We start from the raw sequence: 8,490 nt of genomic DNA, 5'->3' as shown, positions 1-8,490 counted from the left end.
TTCTTAAGATTATTTCCTGTACAATTAGAATCTTTTCCAGGAAGTCCTTGTCTATTCTTGAAGAGTTTTTCCTGTTTTCTCTAGCAATCTCAAAGTTTCAAGTCTAATCCTAAGGCATTTCATCCATTTTGAATGAGTTTTTCTTCAGGGTAGGAGGGTGGTTTCATTCTTCTACATGCAGACATGCATGCAGACATGCGTGCAGACATGCATGCAGACATGCGTGCAGACATGCATGCAGACATGCGTGCAGACATGCGATTTTTCTAGAACTATTTGCTGAAGAGACTTTTCGTACCAGAATATGTTTATGATGCCTTTGTTAACAATTAAGTATTAAAATTACAGAGCTACTTGCATGAAAATGGCTTTGGTACTCAGGTAATAATACAGTCAAACCTAGCTGATCATATAACAGTAGAACATACTAGAAAAAAGCTTTCTTATTATTGTGATGTTTATATGCTTATGATATTTTAGATCTTACCTTTAAGGTACATGCACATAGTCCAAAAACAATGCTACAACAATGTATAGGCTAACAGCGAGAGGTCCTCACTGTACTAGTGACGTGTACAAACCCACTGTGTACAAACCCACTGTGTACAAACCCACTGTGTACAAACCCACTGTGTACAAACCACTTCCGCTCCCTCCTGTGCCCACACCCACTCATTCACCATCATCCAATTAGCCATTTTCATTATTTTTTGTGTGGATTCTTCTATTTTTTCTGATATATGACAGCAAAAGGCAAAAATGTTCCTGTGTTTTTCATGATTCTCAGAGTCTGTGCTGTGTCTTTGTTTTAAAGATATCCTGCAAAATCTCCTTTCTCTGGACACTGAAAACAGGTGGGGAATGTTTTAACTCAGATTATTAATGTGGAAAATCTATTTGTTACTTTATGCCTTTCTGGAACAAAATATCTAACCAAAGCACCTGAGGGAAGAAAGGGATTGTGGCTCCCGTCACAGTCAGGACAGCATGGTGGTTACGTTGGCAAGGTCTCACCGGGTAGCCCTGGCCTGAATTCACTATCTTAGAACCTTGCTGCCGCTACTTACGAAGTGTTGGGGCTAAAGGCCTCCTCCACCACACCTGGCTCCCTTTTCCCCCTCTGGTTTAGGACCCTAGACCAAGGAATGATGCCACCCACATTTAGGGTGGGCCTTCCCACATCAATTAACTCGACCTAGAAACTTCTTTGCAAATATGTCTAGAGATTGGTTTTCCCGATGATCGAGGCCCATCCAGTTGACAATCAAGTTTAGCCGTCACAATGAATCTATTGTGCTAAATGAGCTGCAATCTTCTTGAAATAAACTTAGGTTCTAATCATTGCTTATTGGGTTTTCCCTCTCAGTTTTCCTCATTTGTAGCAACTGTTGCTATAAACTACATAAAAATTAGTTATGAAAATTCACACATCTGGACTTTTCTTCAAAATCAAATGGGAATATAAATAAAACTGGCTTGGCTATGAATTAGTGATCTGTAGAACTACATGTTGGTAATACCATGATTCATTATACTAGTCTAGCTATTTTTAGTATGCTTCAAAATTTCACATTAAGAAGCCTTAAAAATGTGAGGTAGTGGAGGTAGGCAGGCAGCTCAGCTGGTGAGATACTTGTTTTGCAAGCATGAGACCTGAGCTTAGATCCCCTAGACCTACATAAAAGCTGAGTGTGGTGGCATTTGCCTCGTGTGGGAAGGAAACGACAGAAGAGATCCTGGAGGCTGCCAGCCAGCCTCTGACTGCCACAAACATACGTGAGCTCCTCACAGTCCTGACATCACCATGAAGGGCTGCACCTTCAGACTGTGAGCCAAAATAATAAACCTCCATTCCTTAAGTTGCTCCAGAGATGGCAGGAAGTTTGAGCTTTTCCCATCTGCTCTGCTCTAGTTACCTCTCTGGGGCTGTGATAACACTGTGACCAAAGCAACTTCAGGAAGAGTTGTTTGGGCTGACGGGGTGACAGGAGTCTGTCGTGGGGGGAGGCACGGCAGCATGGCCAGCGTAGCTTCAGGATCAGGAAGCCGAAAATTCCAATGGTAAGGAGGAACCAGAGAAAGGGAACTGGAATTGGCATGAGGCTTTTAATCTCAAAACCTGTCCTCCAGTGACGTACTTTCTCCAGTAAGGTTCACCACGCATCCTCCCCTCGCCCCCCCACCCCTGCAACAGAGCCACTTTCTCCAGTAAGGTTCACCATGCATCCTCCCCTCGCCCCCCCCACCCCTGCAACAGAGCCACCACCTGGAGTGTTGAAATACCCAAGCCCATGGGGAAATTTCTCACAGAAACCATCTCTGGCTCCAAATGCAGAGAGGGGAGGATGGGATGAGTAAGCACATAATAGTGGCAATCCGAGAGATGACTGAATTTGGAGAAATAAAGTATCTCCTTGGTTAAAAACTAAAGTCAGAAATACCTCCCTAAAGATAGAAACTAATTCTGCAGAATTAACCAATCAGTCTCTGGGGAATGTCAAATACCATGGGGTTTACAGAACCCAGGAAATGCAAACTGATAATGAACTCCTAAGGGAATTCAGGTTTATCAGAAGTAACCTGCTTCTGGGTCCAGACAGTGTGGAGGCACGGTAGAAATTGAAGAAGACAGAGAATCTCGGTTAGGAAGCAGAGATTGCATTAGAATAATGGCAGGAACACAGAAGTTTCCTTTTCATTATGACAGATTCCTTAAAATTAATTATTTTTCTTTTGTCCCATTAAAGTTTTAACAACATAGAAAGCAAGAAAAAAAATGTTTCCACAAAACGATACGACAGTTTAGCTCTGTGCAGGCTGCTGTAGCAAGCTGCAAGGAACCAGGCAGGCTGGAGGTAGAAGCCAGTGGCCAGGCACTTGACTAGCAAAGATGACTCCAGTCTTGGCCCACAGCACTGTGGAAACAAACAAACAAGACATTTGTTTTCTCAATATTGAAGACAGAAACTGGGAGCCAGGGTCTTAGCGATGAGGCACTCAGCATTTAGAGGATTTTTTTTTCTGGCTTTCTTGCCCTCATCCGAGGAGAGCCTGCTATCTCTGCCTCCATCTTAGAACACAGGCGCTAATTCCATTGATGAGTGTTCTACCCTGTGCTAGTCAGCTTTTGGTCACTGCGACAGAAACCTAAGATAAGCAACTTTCAAAGATGTTATATCTGGTGTGGGTTCACAGGGTCTGTGGATCGATGGCGTGGGGGGGGCACTCTGAGCATGGTCTTAGCCTTCTCCAGCTGCAGGGGATCAGCCTCTGGCAACTGATTCACTGTAGCTTAGCAAAGGGCTTTTTTATTGTTACCCAATTCACACCTTTAGCAAGCCAGTTTCTATACATCAAGACCTCTAATCTAAGGTCTCTGAAGGGACGATGCCACAAACAAATTCTCAGTTAGGAGACAGCTTGGTTTGCTGAGTTCTTCCTCAACAGAGTTTTGCACAGGCTTGGCATCTTTAAAGGAAACCCATTCAAGAATTATATATTTCAAATAGAAGGTAACGGAGACAAAGGTAGCAGTCACATAAGGCAGACCAAAGCTAGGCGCTAACATTTCCAGATCAAACCAGCTTCAGAAATCTGCAGGAAGTCCCATAACAGAAAAAAAACATTTCATTTAGCTCACAAGTTTATTGTTTATTTGTTTGGTTTTAGAACAGTCCTGGCTTCAAGTTCACTGCCTCTGCCTCCTGAGTGCTGCCGTTCAAGGTGAGCACCTCCATGTGTTGAGGATTGAAGCAAGGAACATGTACATGCTGGGCTGTTGTGATACAACTGCTGTTCTGACCATATTCTCCTGTTCACCAGAGATGTGTGATCTCACAGCAAGCCTCCAATTATAACCCAAATAAATCATCCTGATTTTTAAGTTCATTGTGTTAACAAGCTTTCAGGTGCCGCCACAAAATAACTGAAACAAACAACGTTTTTAAAAAGTTTATTTTGGTTCTTGGTTTCAGAGGTTTTCAGTTCATGGTCAAATACCTCTGTTATTTTTTAAGGGATATTGAATACCTCACAATTATTTTTTAATTTAATTAAAATATAATTACATCATTTTCTCCTTCCTCTCTTTCCTCCTACTCCCATCTCTGCCTTTCCTATTAGCCCCTCCCAAATCCACAGCCTCCTCTTCCTTCACCGTTGCTATAGACACACAACCTGCAAACTGCTGAGCCCACCCGCTGTCTGCTTGTGGGCCTTTCCAGGGCCCCAGACCCCCACTGGCCACACGGGCCCCCACTGGCCACACGGGCCAGGACTCTGTAGGTGATTCTCACTTTGAGGCTGCTTACAGATGCCCTTCCTTCCACCCCCACTCCATTCACCAGAGACTCCAATTCTTGGCACAGACCCAGCATCCCCAACTCTAGATTATTCTTTGTCCTACTGCAGCCTATCTGAGGGAGCCTGTGGACCTGCACCACCAGGAACTGGGGTCAGGCAAGGGCCTGGGGAGTAAAGAACACAGTCACTCTTTAAGCAAGAATGCCAATGCAGCTTATATAGGGCTCTCCTTGACTAGTGGCCACACCCTAGCTCTCGGGATTTTCCGCTGCAAACTCACCAGAAACCACTTCCTTGTTATCAGGAACTCATGAGGGTCCCGTGCTCAGAGCGTAACATAGAAAAACAAATTGTTTACTCCAGCAGGCAAGAGGTCACAGAAAGTTCAGGGTCTGAGGGTCTGAAGCTCCCAACAGCTCCCTCTTTTCTATATAATTACACCAGGTATGTCTTAGGTTGCAGTCCTCTGGAACAATAGATCGAGTTATGAAGCATATTCTAGTATACTGCTGTTCATCAAAATTATACAAATTAATGAGAAGTCATCTTCCCGACTATCCACAAATACATGTAATTGAGATGTAACCATGAGATTACATGTACAAATTACATGAAAATGCTTGGTAGTGGGGAGATTGCCCAGCTGTTTTTGCACATGGGAATTTACAGACAGAAGCAGTCAGTTTCCTGTAAGCCTTGTTTGAATGGGGTTCTTCCCCATCAGAGAATAATTCATCTGGTGGGTTGACATCTGAATTACCAATTGCCATTGTGATTGAATATAGCAAAAATGGCCCTCCTAGCAGACCAATCTACAGACTCAAAGCAATCCACATCAAAATTCCTACACAATTCTTCACAGAAATTGAAAGGAAAATGTTTAACTTTTTAATTTAACTTTAATATAGAAAAATCAGGACAGCTAAAACTATCCTGAATAATAAAATAATTTCTGGAGGTGTCACCATTCCTAATTTCAAGTTGTACTTCAGAACTATAGTAATAATAAAATAAAATAATAATAAACATGGTGCTGACATAAACACAGATGCCCTGATTGGTGGAACTGAAGACTAAGACATAAGTTCACATATCTATGAACACGTGAGCCTTGAGAAAGCCGAAACTACACACTAGAAAGGTCAGCATCTTCTGCAAATGAGCTGGTCAAACTGGACGGCTGAAAGCCGAAGAAAGCAAACAGATGGCTGTTTTTACCCCACACGAAACCCAACTTCAAATGAGTGAAGGACTTCAACATAAGGCCAGATATCCTGAATCTGATACGAGAGAAAGTGGGAATAGTCTTGAACTGGCACAGGAGAGAACTGAGCAGGACACCAATAGCTCAGGCACTAAGACCAACAATTAATAAACGGGACTTCATGAAAGTGAAAAGCTTCTTTATGGCAAAGGATGCCATCGATTGTAGAAAGCAGCAGGCTACAGAAGGGGAAAAGATCTTTACCAGTTACACATCCAACAGAGGGTTAATATCTAAACTATATAGAGAACAACAAAAACTGGACTCCAAGAACACAAGTAACCCAGGTTAAAAATGGGCTAAGAGGGCTGGAGAGCTGGCTCAGCAGTTAAGAGCCTTGCCTGCTCTTCCAAAGGTCTGGAGTTCAGTTCCCGCAACCACATGGTGGCTCACAACCATCTGTAATGAGGTCTGGTGCCCTCTTCTGGCCTGCAGATATACACACAGACAATTGTATACATAGTAAATAAAATATTAAAAAATAAAAAAAAATGGGCTAAGAACTCAATAGAGTTCTCAAAGGTGAAACTGAGAAAGACTTAAAGAAATGTGCAACATCCTCAATCACCAAGGATATGCAAATCAAATCTACTCTGAGATTTCATTTTACACCTGTCCGAATAGTAAGATCAATAAAAAAAAAAAAACAGGGACAGCTTAAGCTGGTAAGAATGTGGGAAAGGGGACACCCATCCATTGGAGGTGGGAGTGCAGACTTGTACAGCCATTGTGGAAACCATATGCGCTCCCTTAGGAAGCTGGGAAGAGATACACTCTGGGGCATGAATCCAGAGGGTGCCTCATCCTACTTCACAGACACTCATTCATCCATGTTTATTGCTGCTTTATTCATAACAGCCAGAAATTGGAAACGGCCTAGCTGAGCATCAACAGTGAATGGCTAAGGGGAAACACGGCATTTTACACAATAGAATAGTATTTGGCTGATAATCAAAACAGTCTTGAAACTCACAGGTAGATGTATAGGGCTAGGGAAAAAAATCATCTGGAGTGGGATAGCCCAGATTCAAAGGAGACAACTATGGTGTGTATTGTTTTGTATGTGGATGTAGCATTTGATAGGAACATTATAGTATATATAACCACAGGGATTAGGTATCGAGCGAAGAAATGGAGAGGAACTCCCAAAGAGGGAGAGAAATAGTATATTGTTATGCAGAGACTGGGAAAGACTAGAACAAAGGATTAAATGGGGAGGGGTGAGGGAGAGAATGTGGGGAGGGATAGCCAACGGTAAGGACCATTTGAGGGGTCATATGGAAACTTAATACTGTAGAAGCTTTTCTTTCATATGTATACATATGTATGTATAAATCTATGTGTATGGAATCACCAAACTATAGGGAGACAATGCCCCAACTAGACACCTTTCATAACCAAGTAAAACTTCCAGTGTCAGGAACTGGTTACAACTAGTCGAGTTGTTAGACAAATGGGCCTACTGAAATCTATGTACATCTCAGGCTATTGCCAAGGGCAAGTTCTCCCCACAACCTCATGGTGAAGACAACACTTACCTATCCCACTGAACCTACAAACGAGTGTTCACAGTACTGGAAGGTTCTCTGCAAGGAGAAAACACCAGCCCACCTACATACCCTATGATTTACAACAGAGACCTGCCTAAATGACATATAGGTATATCAGTGGCTCAAACACCATGGAGTAACCATTCACGATCTGATTGAATTTAAGGGCCACTCCATAAAATGGAGCCCATGCCTGACACCAAGTCACTGCTCAAGTGTTGTAATAGGAGCAGCGGGGCTGGGCTGTGTCCCACCACCCGGCTAGCTTATGTCCGGAATAATTACACGGAAACTGTATTCTTTTAAACACTGCTTGGCCCACTAGCTCTAGCCTCTTATGGGCTAATTTTTATATTTTGCCTAACCCATTTCTAATAATCTGCATAGCACCACTAGGTGCGCTTACCAGGAAGATTCTAGCCTACGTCCATCCTGGGTCGGAGCTTCATCACGTGTGTCCCCGAGAGCTGAGCTATGACGTCTCTGAGCTCACTTCCTCTTCCTCCTAGCATTCTGTTCTGTTTTCTCCACCCACCTATGTTCTAACCAATAAAATGGGCCAAGGCAGTTTCTTTATTTTTTTAACTAATGACCTTCCTCCATCACTCAAGTCACTGAGAACCTAAGCCTAGATAAGTCCTGGGTGAAGGGACGTTAGCCCTCTCGAGTATGTGGCTCTGGCAGGCGTTGCCCCTCTCCCCATTCCCTCTGCCTTGCTAAAAACCATTAGATTACTTTTCTAAAGCTAGCTACCTGTAGTTATTCCTTATTTGGCCACTTCCTCCTCCTGAGGCTGACTCTCAGAGTCAAGCAATCAGAAGCCAGCCCCCTTTGGTTCACCTAATTAACATGCCCAATTAAAATTAAACACCTCATCCTAACACGTGGTCCCCCCTTTACCTTTATAAACCGCCATTTTCCTACCTGCCACGCCTGTCTCTTCTCTCTTCAGAGGCCGTTCTCTGTCCTTACAGGGCAAATACCCCTCTTCCTGTGTCCCCTTCTCCCTCACCCTCTAGCTCCTTCACCACCACATCCTAGCCTGTTCTAACACAGACCATCCCTTTTTTCTCTTCTTAAGAATGAACCTGAGCAAAAACAGCAGCCTACAGAATGGGAAAAGATCTTCACCTACCCACACCTGACAGAGGGCTGATCTCCAAAATAAAGAACTCAAGACATCAAAAAACCAAATAATCCAATTAAGCAGAGAATTCTCAACAGAAGAATCTCAAATGGCTGAGACATGCTTAAAGAATTGTTCCACAGCCGGGCGGTGGTGGCCCACGCCTTTAATCCCAGCACTCGGGAGGCAGAGGCAGGTGGATCTCTGTGAGTTCGAGACCAGCCTGGTCTACAAGAGCTAGTTCCAGG

Source organism: Microtus ochrogaster, unplaced genomic scaffold (genome assembly GCF_000317375.1).
Source record: "Microtus ochrogaster isolate Prairie Vole_2 unplaced genomic scaffold, MicOch1.0 UNK91, whole genome shotgun sequence".
Lineage (NCBI taxonomy): Eukaryota > Metazoa > Chordata > Mammalia > Rodentia > Cricetidae > Microtus > Microtus ochrogaster.
Note: the sequence above shows the minus strand (reverse complement) of the source record.